General features: G+C 42.9%; 1 protein-coding gene and 1 long non-coding RNA gene across 5 annotated transcripts in view; one reads left to right on the plus strand and one right to left on the minus strand.

The window, feature by feature from the left end:
• Positions 1-6,651, minus strand: part of LOC147013358 (uncharacterized) — a 44,592-nt gene extending 37,941 nt beyond the window's left edge. For both annotated transcript variants that reach the window (XR_015051293.1, XR_015051294.1), the window contains exon 1: positions 6,250-6,651. This is a non-coding gene — a long non-coding RNA (uncharacterized LOC147013358). The remainder of the gene's footprint in view (positions 1-6,249) is intronic.
• The window catches only part of LOC147013357 (ras GTPase-activating protein nGAP-like), a 404,833-nt gene that overhangs the window by 39,916 nt on the left and 345,706 nt on the right, over positions 1-19,211 (plus strand). The window lies entirely within an intron of this gene.

The following is a 19,211-nucleotide window of genomic DNA, read 5'->3' on the forward strand; positions in this document are numbered from 1 at the left end:
CTCACGTTAATTATACTTTCCTTGTCTTCATCTCGACAATTGAAGAGAAACAAACCTAAAATTTCACAATCTGAAAACTTTTAGCCTTTTCATTTCACATCGCCATGTGCAAAATTGCATCATTAATCACCATAGCATAATTTAACAGCAAATCCAACTTCACTGAATTCCCGGTAATTTCTGCGGAGGAAGCCGTGTCTTTCCGTTGGGCATCCCTGATGGGCAGTGAAAAGTATGTGACATTTCTTCGCCAATCAGTGACCCACCGATGAAAGACACTGCTGCCTTCACACAAACTGCTGAAGTTTTGATTGTGACATTTATTGCCTACAGATGCATATTTACTACTAGAACGGCACTCAGTAGATCGCATACTTCCACCACTGGGCTGAACAGTTTACATTTTGTATCCCACTGAGAGGCCGGATCTGCATCGAATTGGCTTGTTCTTGTCACCTACTCAACCTATTCACAAAGTTTTGTCATAAACCATCCACAACTTTTGGAGATATTGTGCTCCACTGCATATTGTTTTTGCCCCATCTCTCAATGGTTAAGAATCACTTATAAAATTATTGTTTCCGGATCTGGATCTTCACAAAAATCTTATTAATTTGTCGGTGTTACACACCCAACCTGTCCACCAAATTTCGCCCAAATTCTCCATTACGTTTTGAGATATGCTGCTCACAGGCAAACAGACAGACAAACAGCCAAACAAACAGACAGACAGGCGTGAAAACATAACCTCTGCTCACCTTCGATGATGGAGGTAATGAAGATATATAGTGAAAAATCTGATAATGATCATAAAAATCTGAAAAGTTTTTGAGATTTAAGTTTAATTCCCCTTTATATTAATTGCTTCTCTAACCATTAGCCTGGCTTTAAGTTCTGATGGGAGCTGTAACACCAGCTGTGGCTTGAGCTTGAATCACTTCTTACAATTGTAACTGTTTTTATTTTTACATTTCCAGGCTGTGAAGCTTGAAATCAAACTCGGCACTTTGTATCATACAATCGTGGGAATATGTTGGACAAAGGCAGGTCTTCTCATATGACCTTTGCACACAATAAGAACGTGCTTCCTTACCCCATGGCAACAATCCTCCAACAAGGGTTTCTTGGCATGAAAACAGGTCTAGGCAATGTGGAAGAGCTCCTGATCTGCTTTGCCCAAGCTTTGTCGAAGCAGCCTTAAAGGTCTACAGAATCAGACATTAACTTTTTTTTTGATGTGATTATATTGACCTTTTTTTTGTATTCACTGTCGAGGCTCATATGAGAGATAAAATTTGAAAGTAATAAACAAAGAATTGAACATGTTTTTTAATTATAATAATTTTTTTGAGGTGTTAAAGTTTAAAAAAAACCCAACCTGGTAGGTACCACCCCGGAAAATTCCAGAACACCTACATGGTCATTGCGTCATCTGTGTGACGTCATCACGAGTACGATCGTCTCAGCACGCAAACTAGAACGGGCACTCATAGAGCGCATACCTTCGCCGCCACTCCTTTTTTGTTCTTGGTATGAGTGTGGGGAACTGGTTTCATATGAATGGTCTTATGACACAAACCACATATCTATAATGTCATGACCCCCCCGACTTCCGGGGGCTACGGACTAAACAACAATCAACTCACGTCGTTTTGGCGAGTCTTCACTCGCAAGCTCGGTGAATACAACGTTTCAACAAGAGAAGGTAATCTCGTTTGATGCTGGTTTCATGCAAATCGAATAAGAATTGACTGAGTTATGCCGAAAACCACATATTTTTCAAGGGCGTATCCCCCCCGACATTTTACCCCAACCGGTGACATGTGTTATGAAGTCATTGTGTCACAAGATTGGGCATTAAATTCTGAACATTTTGGTGCTGGGTTCATGTAAAGCGGACAAAAATTGACCGCGTTATGACAAAAACTGCATATTTTTCAAGGTCGTGACCCCCCCTGACCTTTGAGCCCTAACCGGTAACAAGAGTATGGGCGTCATTGTGTCATATTGCATATCACAAGATGAGGCGTTGAATTCTGAACATTTTGGCATTAGTTGCATGCAAATTGAATAAAAATTGACCGTGTTATCGTAAAAAGACGATTTTGACCTTTTCGTGACCTTGACCTTGACCTTTGACCCGAACAATCCCAAAATCTAATCGAATGCTTCCTGGCTAATAACCAATCATCCCACCAAATTTCATGCAATTCGGTTTAATACTTTTTGAGTTATAAGAATCACAAGATTACAAATAAATAAATAAATAAATACACGCCGACCAAAACATAACCTTTCACAGAATGCGAAGGTAATAATAATAGCCGTACAATTTGCTTCAGACTCGCCAGAAAGTGAATTTGACGAATAATTTTATGATCAAGAATGCTCAGATTATGACGACAGTCAAAATCATGATGTAGTGGGTGTTTGACCGTGCATGAACCAGAGGTGGAAATTGGGTATGATATCCTCCATGAAATACCTGGTGTTCACAACAATCGGGACAACGTTGAAGAAAGACTCGGCAATAACAATTGGTGAGTGGTAAATCATAGAGTTAGAACTTGGTAAATGTGGAGTGAAGTCGTATTTTTATGTAACACTTCTCTGTAATTCTTGTAGTAACTAGAACGACACTCAGTTGAGTGCAAACTATCGCAAGGCTTAACAGTTTATGTTTTGTATCCCACTAATAGGTCAGATCTGCTCACCTGAACCAAAATCGAATTGGCTTGTTGTTATCACCCACCCAACGCATCCACCAAGTTTATCTTAGTCCATCCACAACCTTTTTGAAATATTATGCTACATATCGTTTTGGCCCCATCTTTTAATGGTGAAGGATTCGAAAAATGAATGATAAAATCAAATCGCTTTATTTAAATTCCATCATTGCTTTTTCCACAGACACTTAATCACATTTGCAAATGAAAGCAAATTAACATATTTAGAAACAATGTCGTCATAACTAGCGATTATCCCAATGACATCATTAAAGGGATTCCGACTGCTGCCTGGTCTTATTGATGGTACACTCTACCACCTTTACTTTTTCAAATATAGTTCGAAATAACTGAAAAAAACAATGGGATAAATAGTATCCTGGGATTAAGGTACGAAATACGGGAAAGTCTTTGCCGACCATGAAGTAATATTTTTTGGGGTGTCTGAAGCGTTGCAGAACATTACATGGGGGTGAGGATGGGGGTGGAAGGGGTGTCAGATTTGGGCAAAAACCGCGTTACGTAATTTTTGAATAGTCCGTTAAGAGTTTCTGTGAAGTCGGTGATAGCTTCAATAGGTGAGCAGAAAACGTTACAGACGAGGTCTGTCTAAAAAGTAACGGGACTGACCACAGAATTTTTATTCCAAAAAATATATTGAAATCACAGCTTGATTAACAGTTTCAAATAGTTTCCCTCCAGTCTCACACACGTGTCTATCCTCTTCTTTCAGCCCTCTATGCACCCCCAGAAGGCTTCTTCTGGAATCCTCCGGAGCTAAGTTGTCACGGCCCTTTTTATGGCGTCCACATCAGGAAATCGGGTCCCCTTGATCACCCCCTTGAGCTTGGGGAATTGGAAAAAGTCACAAGGTGCCAAGTCTGGCGAATACGGGGGTTGCTCCAGAGTTGGCACGTTCCTCTCCACCAGAAACTCTCGGATGCTCAGTGCACTGTGAGCACGGCCATTGTCATGGTGGAGCACCCAGGCGTTGTTCTCCCACAGATATCTCATCTTGTCCCGGACTGATCTCACAGACGCCGGAGGATCTCCTTGTACACGTATTAATTCACTGTTTGACCCTGTGGTAGAAACTCAAAGTGGATGATGCCCTTAATGTCAAAAAACGTGATGAGCATCACCTTGACCTTTGACTTTGACCTCCTTGCTTTCTTTGGTCTTGGTGATGCCGGACTTTTCCACTGACGACTCTGCCATTTGGTTTCGGGATAATATTCGAATATCCACCATTCATCACCAGTAATGACTCCACCGAGCAGGTCTGGATCGTCCTCGAGGCGCTCGATAATGTCTTGACAGACAGTGACTCTTTGCTCTTTCTGTTCTTCGGACAACAGCTTGGGGACCATCTTTGCACACACCTTGCGCATTTTGAGAATTTCAGTGATGATGCTCCAGACAGTGTCCTTGATGATGGAAAGTTCCTCAGCAATCATCCGCACCGTGAGTCGACGATCTGCGTGCACCATCTGCTTCACACGCTCGATGTTGTCCGCCGTTCTACTCGTTGAAGGTCTTCCAGACCATGGATCATCTTCAATCTCATCCTGTCCCTCTTTGAACCTCTTGTGCCATTGAAATGCACGTGGACGTGACATCGTTTCTTCCTTTTAGACTCGCTGCAGCATTGCGAAGGATTCGGAAGGTGTATTGCCAAGCTTAGCAAGAAAGTTCAGATTGGCTCTGCTCATGACTCATCGTGCAACAGCTTAGTCTAGACAACGTGTAAAGCACGACCTGTAAAAAAATCACACATTGAGCACAGTCAACCATCACCAATCATATATATTGCTGGAATGTTGCGAAAGACTGTGACACAACCAGTTCATTCAAGTTGTGCAAGTGGAGCACACAGCAGGCTCAGTCCCGTTACTTTTTAGACGGACCTCGTATTCCACTGTTTTGACGTGAAATGCCTGTTTGCTTTTATGAGCGGGAGAAGGGTGAGAGTAAAGATGGAACAACTTTGGAAGGGGGAGAGTGGGTGGGTTGAGGACTTTTGGTGGGAGGGGGTGGCATGGGGGGGTGGGGTTGAAGGCCTGAGTGCAGGGAGGGGGTCGATGTCTTTTGGTTGGGAGGGGAATGGTGAGGACTTGAAGTTGGAGTGGGTGGGGGGGGGGTGGGAGGTAGTGAAAGCAAAGACGAGACAGAGTTAGGAGGGGGAGGCTGAGTGTTTTTCGCTCCTCGTGGAGGATCTCTAAGTCTTACTCACTTTGTTGTTCTTCATCTTCTTCTTGTGAACTTTTTTGTTTCACAGCCTACAGTTTTCATTGAAACTTCCTGAAACTTGGCATATATATGTAAAAATACCCTGCGTAGACAGTAACCATCTCCGATTTTGAAAATTCCTCCTAGAAAAAAAAGTTATGACGTCAAAATATCTCCGCTAATGGAATTGCCTAAAAAACTATCTCCGAAACTAGGCAAGCTTTTTGAATTCTGTTTGCAGGAATCGAATAGGGCATTAGCAGAGATGAATTACCACACGTATGACACATCACTATGACGTCATATCAATTTTTATGACGTCATTCCTATTTTTTGACATTTTTTGTTTCACAACCCAGAGTTTTCGTCGGATCTTCGTGAAACTTGCCATGTATATGCAGAAAGCCCACGTGCAGGCAGTAACCTTCTCGATTTTGGAAATTCTTCCAAGAAAAAAGGTTGACGTCATATTATCGCCGTTAATGGAAATCGCCTATACCATTATCTCCGAAACGAGGCAAGCTGTTTGAATTTTGTTTGCGGGAATCAAGCCGGGCATTAGCACAGATAATTTATCGCAAACCTGATACATCACAATGACGTCTATTTCGTTTTTATTACGTCATCATTAAGAGGACGAGGATCTTAGCTCATTTGAGCTTGTTTGTTGAGTTGTCAGAATTGCATGTGTGAGTTTACTTACAGTAAAAATTTAATCGTGTGTGTGTGTGTGTGTGTGTGTTGTGTGTGTCACTGTGGTGTGGGGGAGGGTGGGGGGGGCAATGCAATCACCCTACAAGTAATGTGCGAGTAAATCATAGGTGACAAAAATCAAAAGTGGAAGTCAGACAATAATTATTGCAGTTTTTAACTGTAGACCCTTTCGGCGTCAAATGTGTATCATCATGCATCACGCACAGTGTTTCTCTAGCCATGAACATTTGTGCCCGCCATGCCTGCATGCCTGGCCCATACTAGCCCGGCAGAGCATGCATCCGCAAATAACAGGCATTAAAACGTGAAAGTTGTTTGTTGCTATCAAAGTATGCACCATGGTCACAGAGATTAAACATAATTTCAACATTTCATAGTTTCTCCATTTCTGCAGATGATCTATCTGCTTGGCACATCGAAGCTAGATGTATATTACTGTAAGCCCTGCTTATGGCTGTATGCATGTCTGATATGTAACGTAGAAAGTTCTGATTGATTACTAAAGTTGTGACGATTATAGACGATGCTAAATATAAATTCTGGGTAAAAACAAACAAACAAAAAAACTCCCGCTACTTACCCTCAGTTTCTGGTACTTCTCTGCAGCTTTTCTGTCCTTTTTCTTCTTTTTCTCCATTTGATTACAATGATCTCTAATCTTCATGGGGATCTTGTTGGCTTTTAATCGCTTCAATTTACCCCTTCCAAAAATGGAAATGCAGGACGGTGTCGTACGAATTATCTTCAAAATGGGTGCTGCAAATGACGATTGAAGCAGTTGGACCATGCCACTTTCCCCTGGTCAGTTTTACTTTGGCTGTTCAAATTTTCCTTGGAGCTGGATCTTTTGGGAAAACATGCTTACTCACACCATCTATGGTTGTATTGCTACAATCGGCAACGATGCATCTAGCTGGCATTCTCAGTACTTTGTCAGAGCTCAGAGTTTTTCAGAGAATATGTAGGCCACACATAAACACAAGTTCGAAAGCAAAAGTGTCCTGCAGTTGACATAGTGGGTCATGTGTATATGATGTAATCAAATTGCCATTTTTTTTGGGGGGGGGTGGGTGGTGCTAATTGAGCATATAAGGATACCAAAAAACATTAAAATCTTCGTTTCAAGATATTTATTCAAGAAAAAAAAAACAATGATTACGTGTTAAGTGAAGCCATATGTACTCATTAAACCAAACATAAATTTCTCTTTCTGTGGACCTGGTTTGGGAGGATGTCATGGGACAAAAATCTTGAAGTGACTGTTGTGGAAAAAAAGTCAAAAATAACTTTAAACAGAGTTGGTAAACATCGACTGAAAGTCATTTATACTCCTTTTTAAGGAGAACATATAAATTTCTGATAGATGTCCTCCCACCCAATCCCCCCCCCCCACCCCATGTAGTTCAGAATGTATAGGTAAAAGGGTGATTGGGAATGGAAGTAGAACTTAAACAAAACGTAATTGGGCTTCTTTATCGGGCCATAAGACTCGAACCAAAAGTTCGTCAGGAGCTGATTGCAAAATGGGTGTGAGGCGGATATTGACGGTGTGTGCAGTGCCACAATGTGACTGGTCATGATGCACCTCACCCTGATCTACTGCTCTCTCACGATCGGAGCCTGCTGTAAGTCTGCGCAGCCACCCGGCAATGATAACTGCCATCAATTCCAGCATGCCGGCGGCCAAGCTGTGGCTGGTCTCTTTGTGTGCCTCGTTTGAAACATCATGTTCTCGTTCACATTTGCCTCTGGACAAACCATCCTTTACCCTATCTGGTGCATTTCACCTCCTTTAAAAAAATTAAATCATTTAAAAAACTTCACTGCACAATAATGGGGTGGGGGGGGTATAGGGGGACTGGGTGATTTCAACTTTTCTCTCCCTTCTATGCTGCTTACAGAAGGTGTTCTTTCCATCACTTACATTTACTTCTAATCTTCCAAATATTTCCTCTTTCTCCCAACTTCTCCACAAACTCTTCCTTTTACTCCATTGTCCTTTCTCTTTCCATCCCATTCTTAATCTTAATACTAGAGCGTAGTCACTGGCACACTATCGCAAATCCCCATATTTCCCACTTAAAACAAGGTTGAAAGATGGCAAAACACTCCACCAGGATTGACCCAAGATCAAATTTTGATTAATTTTTTTTCCCCGTTTTGACCCCTGTGATCTGACGTCCCCACTCCTTGGTGCATGAACTGGGGGTCAAATCCAAAAAAATTGTTGCATATTTCATGCATCCCCCATATACAAAGTTTCATCTAAAAATGTGCCGTAATTGAATTTTTTTTGTATACATTGTCACGGCTGGTGGAAGAGCAAGAACAAGTACCATGAACAGATCAGGATGCAACAGGACAAAAGAACAGCAGAGATGGGGGGGGGGATACCAACAGCAGAGCTGAAGGCCAAGACAAAGGGAGATGGCCAAACACTGGGTGTGGGGAGGAATGGGAAGCAGGAGAGGATGCATGGGGTGGACAAGATGGACACAGAAAGAAACTCCAAGAAGGAAAGACTGGAAATCTGGATGGGAGGAGGGATTGGATTTGGGTGGGGGCAGGGGGGGTTTACCAAGGATAGAAAATATCATGGTTTTGGATTGGAGATGATCTGATATGTTTGTGAACAGCTGTCTTGAAGATCTGGAGATTATAATGACATTGAAGAAGATGTGGAAGTTGGTTCCACAGGCAGGGAAAAAAAGGAACAAATGAGTAGAGGTGAGCAGTAATCCTGGATTTAGGTAGTTTCACCAGAAAGGGGTTGATGGTGGACAATGTGTTCCCTGCAGAAACCGAGTGTGGACAAAGCACAGAAAGAGCAGACGGTGCAAGACCAGAAAGGAGGCGGTAGAAGACAGAAAGACCACTGACCTGTTTGTGATGGTGAAGTGATCGGCCAATAGACTCAACTTCATCGCAGGAAATTCCAATAATCTTGAAGGCCTTGATTTCCACGGTGTCAAGTTGAGCAAGATGTGAGGCAGGTGAGTTAGCCCAGAGGGGAGAGCAGTACTCCATCAAGCTGCAGATGAACTCCTATCCGCCTTGCAGGTGGATAGGAGTTCAGGTGTGCCAAGGAAGGAATTTGTACGACCGAGGATGTCCGGTCGGCGGCTGCCTTTGGAGGCTAACTTTGAAATGTGGCTTTCCCATGAAGAAAGAAAGACCATGGCTGATCGTGAGACCCAGGAGTTTAAATGACTGGACTTCTTCAAGAGGATTGTTAAGAAAGTAGATGGGAGGGTTTCCCAGATGGTCCTTTTGGAGAGAGAGATAGTGAGAGTGTGAGATTTATCAGGATTGAAAGTAATATTCCAAGTGTTTGACCAGCTTGTGATTTTTTTCAAGGTCTGAAGAGAGGGACAAGGCTGTAGCCTACCTGCCTGAAGGATGAGGGATAACACGACAGAAGGTGGAGTCATCAGCAAATAGACAAAGAGGATTTTCCAGAGTCAGATTCAGAGAGAAATTTGTTATTTGACCTTTGGACCCCACCCCAGGGGACGGGGCCAAAAATGAGACTGCTCTTTCACCGTCTTGCCATGTGGTGATCATAACTACCAAGTTTGGTGAAATTCTGCCTAACCGTTTGCCCAAAGAGGAGATAGCATGACAGCCAGACAGATGGACAGAGCTGATTACAATATCTGCCATTTTTTCAAAAAGTGTGGGGATAATTGAGTTACACCTGCATATATAACATTTTAGATAGTTTGCTTTTAATGGGAATGCCCCATCTCTGCATGCATGATAAAACTGTTTCCATTTTAGTTGGGATAATCTGCTACAGGCTTATTTTTTTTTCTTTTCTCAATTCATATTTGAATACAAGTTTCCCATTCTTAACTAGTCAATAATTGAGGCAAACAATTATTTGCTCATTACTGGGGCGTGAGAAGCTTTCGAGGCCTTGGGTGCTCACACCTCCCTGGGAGCAGAAATGCCTGGTATTGTGCACCTGCAATCAAGTCATTGTGCACCAACCTCCCGAGTTCTTCCCCCCCATTTCCTGTTATGTTTTAAGAGCTAAATATATTTTTCTTTAACTTGTTAGTTTTGGCTTCACGTATTGCAATACCATCTTTTAACCATTGCATAAAATTGTGGCATAAGGTCGGGCGACGTTGAAGGAAATTACCTGCTAAGGCTTCTAATTCAGAGGTAACTAGAACGGCACTCCGTAGAGCACATACCTCCACCAGGCTGAACAGTTTACATTGTGTATCCCACCGATTTGCCAGATCTGGATCCGGGCCTGAACAAAAATCTAATTGGATTGTTCTCGTCACCCAATCAACTTATCCACCAAGTTTCATCATAACTTATCCACAACGTTTTGAAATATTCTGCAGTATATATCGTGTTTGGCCCTATCTCTCAATGGCGAAGAATCACTTTAAAAAATAAAAAAAATAATAAAATACTTGGATCTGGATCCAGACCTGGATTTTTTATTTTTTTTTTTACCAAAATCTAATCATTTCTTCTTTGTCACACACCCACTTGTGTCCACCAAATTTAGTCCGAATCCATCCACAACTTTTGTGATATCATGCTATATATCGTTTTTGGCTCTATCTCTCAATGGTGAAGAATCACTCAAAAAAAATATCGCATCTAAATCCGGATCTTCACTAAAACTGGATCAATTCATCCTTGTCACACACACACACACACACACACACACACACACACACACACACACACACACACACACACACACACACACACACACACACACACACACACACACACACACACACACACACACACACACACACTCAACCTTCCCACCAAATTTCGTTTTTGTCACACTCAACCTGTCAACAACTTTTTTTTAGACATCCAGCTCACAGACAGACAAACTGACAGACAAACACACAAAGGTGAAAACATAACCTCAGTCCGCTCACCTTTGGTGGTGGAGGTAATAAAAACTTTGTGAAGGTATAGAGAATGCCTTGAGATAACTTCTCATGCCAAAGTTCATAATCTGTTTGTTTAAGGTGTTTGCACATACACACATAAGTGTTGCAAACTTCTCAACTTTTATACTTGCCCATCAGGCAATCTGTTTATTTAGCAAAATATTTACTTTTGCATCAATATTTATTTATGTGATCTGCAATGTGAACTTGTGAGGTGCTACGACATAGAGCTACACAAACAGTAGCTCATAACCATTGTTGCTTTTGTAATCACCCTTTTACTCTCCTGAAGCCTTTGTGTAGCCAAAGTGTTTCAAGGTGGTATGTTTGCTTTGCTTGGTGATAATTACGTTCCGAGAACTTTAGCTGCCTCATGGGGAGGAATTGGAACGTAGGTAGATGTGTCCTCAGACGCTTTGTGCTAACCGAAATGTCCCACCGTGCTAGCAGCTGGTGCAGTGTCCTCAAGTTAATTTAAAACCAGAAAAATTTTTTTGGCTTTCCTAAGCCCACTTACCACTATTAAGCCACAGGCATAAACAACCATGTGTGTCCCTGACCCAAGCATCCCAAAGACCTGTTTACTTTGTATTCCAAAGCATTCTCCTGTTGGCCTTGGGGGCATGAAATGCTAATTTTTTACTTGAAAGAATGGGTTGGTGAGGTTGGTGATGGAAGGAGGTTTGAATTGTACTGCAGAAAGGGACGAACATCAGAATGAGGGTGGATGAACACATGGTAATTAATCTGGAAATCTTTTTTTTTCCCATGAAGCGGATCGTATAAAAGTCCAAAGTATTATTACGATGTTTGTAAGATTTGTCTAGTATGTGCGTGAGATTCTTCTCTGCTTCACCTGAAGCAGGGTTGTCCAGTATGTATATGAGGTTGTTCTACTGCTTCACCTGAAGCATGTTTATGGGTTTGTTAGCCAGGAATACCAATATGTCCAATGTGACCGACGTTGACTTTTTGTTTTGTTTAGTCTCTCGTCGACAGACTCTTAAACCGTAAACGAGTCCCCTTTTGCAAATTCCTGGCCTGGCCCCTTGCCAAAGAATTTGACCTCCGTTTTTCATAAACCTTTCCCCATCAGAACTGCTCGCAACAAACTCCCACCGTACTCCCACCTTACTCCTTTGGAACATTCTCACCCACCCCACATCCAGACATGCCCTCCCTCTCCACCGCCACGCATTTACCGTCCGATCGACCCATCAGTCCACCAGAGCGATGCTTTTGATGGCTCTGGAGTTTGCTCACTCCTTGCGAGTTCGGAGAATGCCAGGCTGAGACGAGTTCCCCATCCATCGGATACGCAATACGATGCCATCCTGAGTAGATGTTCGGTATGCTGTGCAATATGTTATTAATATTCTTGGCATGCTGCCCTCTGATTTTCCTCTTTTGTTATCAATGTCTATTGTGTACGTTTCTTCTTGTAAGAAAACATGATATTCTGTTGTGCGTGGGTGGCCGTTGCCTTTTTGGGGATTTTTGCACTTTTGTTTATCATATAATAAGTTAGTTGACTTTTTGCTATTTGTGGGATGCTGCAAGTCAGATCGGTGCAAGAAAGGGCTTTGAGTTGCTCTGTGCTAAATTCAGACCTCGCTACACAGGTTCAGAATACCGAGTGAACTACTAAGGTGATGATAGTACTAGCATGAGTGACATTTGTTTCATGGGAAGTTTCACTTTCCTTTGATTTTTATTTTCCTCGAACCATTCACAATGATGCCTTTTGCTGTACTTTCCTAATTTTTCTCACAAAATGTATTTTATCTCTTGATTTTTATCACATTCATTTTCTCATGGAAGTCCAAAACAGACCAATTTCCCTGTCTCTCTCTCTCCTCTCACCTTTCCTCCCTGCCCTCTCTCTCCGCCCCTCCCCAACCTCCTTCCCCCCCCCCTCCCCGCTCTCTCCCTGCTCCCCTCCTACATCCTCCTTCCCCTCCTTCCTCCTCTCTCTCTCTCTCTCTCTCTCTCTCTCTCTCTCTCTCTCTCTCTCTCTCTCTCTCTCTCTCTCTCTCTCTCTCTCTCTCTCTCTCTCTCTCTCTCTCTCTCTCCCCTGTCTGGATGTTAGAGCATATTAGTCCATGTACAGAACACTCAGGGCCTCGGCCGCAGCATTTGAGTCACTCAGGAGCGAAGCTCGATGTGTGCAGCAGCACCAATCCGTAAACCTTAAAAAAAACAGCTCTACAGCCTACTGCATGGTGTATTATAACCAAACTCAATCATTAGGCATTTAAAACGTAGATTCGGTATTTAAAACTTTTGGCATTTAAAAAGGTATTTAAAACTTTAGGTATTTAAAACTTTAGGCATTTAAACAGTGGCCTTACCAGCCTTTAAGTTCAACGCCGCTGCATGCTTCTCAATTTTTGTCCTCTTTAATAGAGAGAATGCTGTATTTGCTTTTGGCCATTTGCCAAGCGTGTTCTCCATGCCACCTCCTTCCACACAGCAGCAGTTGTGGAAGCAATGTTTACCTTCCAGTTGTGATTATGCCCTGATGTTCTTTATTTTGCTGTTGGCAACTGCATTCATTGAAACATTTTCCTTTGTTTTGCACACTTTGTGTACAAAGCTGATCTCTACAGGTGACTCCAAAAGTGAGAAACCCATGATGCTGCATAGTCAATCGCTCCTCAAATATTTCATTAGTTGTGCTTTTGCTTTGCATCAAGCATAAGCACGGGGAGTTGCCATTGATCCCACTAGGCATAGATGACACACATCAGACCTTCGAGTCATCTGGTGCTTAAAATAGAGGCAGCAACTGAAAAACATCTGTGAACGATGTCCAATCCATAATATTATGATAATTTTCAATTTGAGAAGCAACACAAGGGATGATGTGGTACGACTGTAACCCAAGGCATTTCCAATATTGCTAAATCAGATTTCAAACTCAGAAGTCATTGCTGTTTGGCTGAATACCCTTTTGGCATTATAGATTTTATTTTCTGACACAAGATGGTTTGATGAATGCTTGCAATGTGCAAGCAAGGTTGAACTTGCAGACAAGTATGCTGTCAGTGACTCTGGTAATGAGTGAGTGAGCAAACAGTAAAAATGGCATGTTTCAGGATTTGTACTGTTGAAAAAAAGTTTATAATATATATATATATATATATATATATATATATATATATATATGTATATATGTATATATATATGTATATATATATATATATATATATATATATATATATATATATATATATATATATATATATATATATATATATATATATATATGTATAGAGCAGAAGAGCAAGAGCAGAAGAGCAGGCTTTGAGGACACGTGGGCTGATGCCGTCTGGACCGGTTGCAGAATCTGACTCGAGGTTTGAAAGCAAGCTCTCCACCTTGTCAGGAGAAAAGGATGCAGAGTCCAGGGACAGTTGGGTGCGACTGGGTAAAGTGGGTAGAGATAGTGATGGGTTTAGGACACAAGATTTAGCTGCAAACACCGAGTTTAGACATTCAGCTTCATCACGTGTGGAATCAGCAGTGCTGCCATTTGAGGTAAGGGAGGGGATTGAGGGGGAACATACACCAGAAACAGATTTGATTAAACGCCACCAGGATTTTGAGGAGGGAGAGAGGTTTGAGAGTTCAGACTTGAGATGAGAAAGATGTTGTTTTCTGGCTCTCCTGAGGGTAGATACACACTTGTTCCGAGCTTTGTGGAAAGAACTGAGATTGCCCTCAGTTGGGTTTGCTTTCCATGAGGCAAAGGCAAGTTGTTTCAGGACAACTGCCTCGCCACAAGCTTCAGTAAACCAAGGGCGGGAGGAAGGGTAAGACAACTGAACACGAGAGGGGATAAATCTGTGCATGAGGGAGAGCAAGTTTCTTTGAAAGAATTCCCAGGATGAGTTGATGTTTGAGAAAGTAGTGATAGGAGACCAGTCTGTAAGTTTGATGACTGCTCGGAGACCCTGCCAGTCAGCTTGAGTGAAATGCCAGACTCGACGGCGGTGAGGTGGTTCTCTGATAACAGCCAGAGAGATGTCCACTTTGACAAGGACGTGGTCAGAAGAACCAATTGGAGCGAAGGAGAGCAGCAGATATTGTCAGGGAAATTTGTGTCGGTTTCGTTTGAGTCGGTCCCAATGAGTCGCAGAAAGCTTTTGCTGAGGTGCCATGGCAGGTGAGAGAGGTACCCACACCTAGCCAACTGGCGTGATGACAATTGAAGTCACCACATAAGAGGAAGAGAGAGTTTGGATGAGAAGATAGAAGTTGGTCCATGTTTTCAGATAGTGAGGTGTAGATGGAGTCATCACTGTTAGGTGGACGGTACAGTACACATATAAACATGAGGTGGGAGTGGAGGGGAAGCCGAAGCCAGAGGTATTCCTGGGGGTGTGGGGGAGTGAGAGCAGTGCATGGAGAGTGAGGAATAGAGTCTTTGATGAAGAGAGCAACACCTCCACCAGGACGAGGCTCAGGTCTGTCATACCGTAAGAGGGAGTAACCAGGGAGAGATACTTGGGAGTCAGACACGTCTTGGGAGAGGAAAGTTTCTGTTAGGCAGATAATGTCTGGTTTGTCAGTGGCAACCTGTATGGAAAGATCTGAAAGGTTTGAGCGAAGGCCCCAGATATTTGAGGTCCACACTTTTAATGAAGAGGAAGGGGAGGAGGCTTTGGGTGCAGGAGGTGGAGGGGAGGGGGAGGGTAGGACAAGGGATGAGGGGGGCAGGTAAGGAGGGTTGCTGAAGGAGTGTGGGGTATTGGAGAATAGCGAGGGGAGGGGCCGAATGAGGAGGAGAAAAGGCTTTGTGGTGCTGGGGGAGAGGGGGGACAAGAGACAAGGAAGAAGGCAGTTGAGGATTTGAGGAGGTGGAGTGAAGAGATGGAGGTGAGAGGGCAGTGGAGGGAGGCAGGTTGGTGGATGAGAGGGGGGAAACTTTGAGAAGGAAGAGTGAGGGGGATGAAAAGTGGGAGAAAGGTGAGGGGGAATTTTTGAGAGAGGTGAGGGGAGGCTTGGAGGGAGAAGAGTGGGATGGTTGCTTTGAGAGTGAGAGTGAGGGGTGAGGGGGTGAGTTGGCACTGAAGTTGGAAAAAAAGAATGGTTGATGGAAAGCGAGCATCCATGGCAAACTGTGGTTTTTAAAAGTTTTAGGTCAGAGATGCGATTTAACACAATTCTTGATGGATGCAATGAAGGCGAATTCAGAGCATGAAGAGAAGAAGCGCTGTAATAGTTGGATTTTTTAGGCAAGGAATGAAGGAGAGGTCGAAATGAGAGCAGTCTGTTAAAATAGCAGAAGAGTAGTGCATTGTGAAACAGTAAAGAGTACCACATGTGTGAGAGAGGAAGATGAAGCATTATAAGATCGTTTTTGTTGTTAAAAATAATGTATGAGAGAGTTCAACAGATTAGGTCATGGAAGTGTAAAAAAAAAAAAAAAAATCGAGGAAGAAGACGAGGAGGAAGTTAAGAGGAAGAAGAAGAAGCAGAATCGGGAGAAAGTGAGCGTGTTGTTGTTGTTGTTGTTGGGTATATATATATATTTTTGTTGTTAATATTAATGTATGAGAGAGTTCAACAGATTAGGTCATGGAAGTGTAAAAAAATAAATAAATAAATAAATCGAGGAAGAAGACGAGGAGGAAGTTAAGAGGAAGAATAAGAATCGGGAGAAGGTGAGCGTGTTGTTGTTGTTGTAGGGTATTTTTATTTTTTTATTTTTTTATTTTTATTTTTATTTTTATTTTTATTTTTATTTTTTTTGAGATAAGAAAGAGATTAGTTGGGAGAATGGGGGATGTTTGGAAAGTGGGGAGGATCAAAATTGAAGGTAATGGGGAGGATAGAAATTGAAGGTAATGGGGAGAAAAAACAAACAAACAAACAAAAAAAAAACCGATCGAACACCGAGTGGAACCGGTAGGCCTCAAGCCTAGGCCTAGGCCTCAAGCACCAGGTAAGAACGTCGACAAAAATACTCACAAAATAGCACGATTTTTGAAACAAAACCGAACTAGCAACACACAGTAACATGTAGGTGAGAAAATTAAACAGTTAAAATGAGAGAAATAACAACCAGAAACTTAGCTTTGAGAACGTCAGCAGGGAGCCCCGAAGGAGACCTCTCGCTGCTCCAAAACCGGAAGCGGCAAGTTGGTGCTCCGTCACCCTGAGCAAATGGTTCGTGCTCCGTCACCCTGAGCGAATGGTTCATGCTCCGTCACCCTGAGAGAGTGGTTCATGCCCCATTACCCTGAGCGAGTGGTTCGTGCTCCGTCATCCTGAGCAAGTGGTTCGTGCTCTGTCACCCTGAGTGAGTGGTTGGTGCTCTGTCACCCTGAGTGAGTGCTTGGTGCTCTGTCACCCTGAGCAAGTGATTGGTACTCCGCCATCCTGAGCGAGTGGTTGGTGCTCCGCCACCCTGAGCGAAAGGTTCGTGCTCCGTCACCCTGAGTGAGTGGTTTGTACTCCGTCACCTTAAGCGAGTTGTGAAATATCACCCAATTTCCGAGCTCTTTGCTGTATTCACGTGTTTTCTAAATTACAGAGCCAATTTTTTTCCCACCCGTAATACGCAGCTGTTTGTAAAGATTAATGTTTGTGAACATATCCCTGAAATGTCTACGTAGATGCAATGTTGTTTTTCAGTGAAAGCTACTCATGCTTTTTGCGTTGTTGTCGATATCAGCCGTGTGTGTGTGTGTGTGTGTGTGTGTGTGTGTGTGTGTGTGTGTGTGTGTGTGTGTGTGTGTGTGTGTGTGTGTGTGTGTGTGTGTGTGTGTGTTTTCGTGTGTTCGTGTGCATGTGTTGTTCATAAAGCATCTCTCTCTCTTTCATAAAGCATATCTCTCTCTCTCTCTCTCTCTCTCTCTCTCTCTCTCTCTCTCTCTCTCTCTCTCTCTCTCTCTCTCTCTCTCTCTCTCTCTCTCTCTCTCTCTCTCTCTCTCTCTCTCTCTCTCTCTCTCTCTCTCTCTCTCTCTCTCTCTCTCTCTCTCTCTCTCTCTCTCTCTGTGTCTCTCTCTCTCTCTTTGTGTGTCTCTCTCTCTCTCTCTCTCTCTCTCTCTCTCTCTCTCTCTCTCTCTCTCTCTCTCTCTCTCTCTCTCTCTCTCTCTCTCTCTCTCTCTCTCTCTCTCTCTCTCTCTCTCTCTCTCTCTCTCTCTCTCTCTCTCTCTCTCTCTCTCTCTCTCTCTCTCTCTCTCTCTCTCTCTCTCTCTCTCTCTCTCTCTCTCTCTCTCTCTCTCTCTCTCTCTCTCTCTCTCTCTCTCTCTCTCTCTCTCTCTCTCTCTCTCTCTCTCTCTCTCTCTCTCTCTCTCTCTCTCTCTCTCTCTCTCTCTCTCTCTCTCTCTCTCTCTCTCTCTCTCTCTCTCTCTCTCTCTCTCTCTCTCTCTCTCTCTCTCTCTCTCTCTCTCTCTCTCTCTCTCTCTCTCTCTCTCTCTCTCTCTCTCTCTTTCTGTATTATCCTTGCTCCACCACCTCCCAAAACAGTGCAGCATCCTCCTCCCACACCTCTCTCACTTCCCCCTCCCCTCCTCTCTCTCTCTCTCTCTCTCTCTCTCTCTCTCTCTCTCTCTCTCTCTCTCTCTCTCTCACTCTTGCTCTCGCTCTCTCTCTGTCTCTGTCTCTGGACATATCCGGACGGTGGCTATGTCTGGACAGGGCTTATCTCCGGACGTGTCCAGGCAGGGTTTGTCTCCGGATGTGTCCGGGTGGTGTTTATGTCCGGAGAGGAGTTTGTCTCCGGACGTGTCCAAGCAGTGCTGCCTCTGGCCAGCTTGGCTCCAGATGCGTCTGGGCTGTAATTAACTCTCCACCGTACGTCTGCCTTCCCTTCCTTTCACCTCACACTGTCTTTCCTTCCCCCACCTCTCCTCGCTCCCCCTCCCTCCTCTCGCCTCTCTCCCCTCTCTCTCCCGCTTCCCCCCTCTTTTTCTCCCTCCCCTCTTTAGTATTCCTGTCAGCAAAGTGATGGGTGGTATTTGCTTGTTATATACATATACACATATATGCTTGTATATTGACATATCCATCTATCTATCTATCTATCTATCTATCTATCTATTTATCTATATATTACTAAAACTCTCATCTTGTATGCAGGAATGGATGTATGGATGTATGGATGTATGTATGTATGTATGTATGTATGTTTGTATGTTCCTGAAATACAGCTAAAACGGTACAGGATAGTGCAAAAATTTTCAGCCCACCTTACTCACCATTCTCCTCTGGTGTGCAGTATCAAGTTTCGTTCAAATCGGACACCGAAAAAATTATTGAAAAATTAATTCCCGATTCAGTCAAGTACTCTTCGGGAGAATTTGATCAATGCAAACAACCTCAGCGGTATAGTTCGCTGGAGCGATCTTTTTTATCTTTTCTTGAAATGATTTATTAAAAAATCTCAAACATTTCGTATAAACAAAGAACGATTTATTTTTAAGCATAAAATAAACCGCCATTTTGATCTAATACTTCCGTGTTCATTAGTAAATAAAATTGTATGCAGAAGATTACGCACAATAATTTATTCGCCTTTCTTTTCTCTGTTTTGTTTTTCACATTGATGTGCAATATCAAGTTTTGTTTAAATCGGGCAACAAAAAAATTATTA

Source organism: Eptatretus burgeri, chromosome 14 (assembly GCF_056783735.1).
Source record: "Eptatretus burgeri isolate ZD-2024b chromosome 14, Ebu_testis_v1, whole genome shotgun sequence".
Taxonomy (NCBI): domain Eukaryota; kingdom Metazoa; phylum Chordata; class Myxini; order Myxiniformes; family Myxinidae; genus Eptatretus; species Eptatretus burgeri.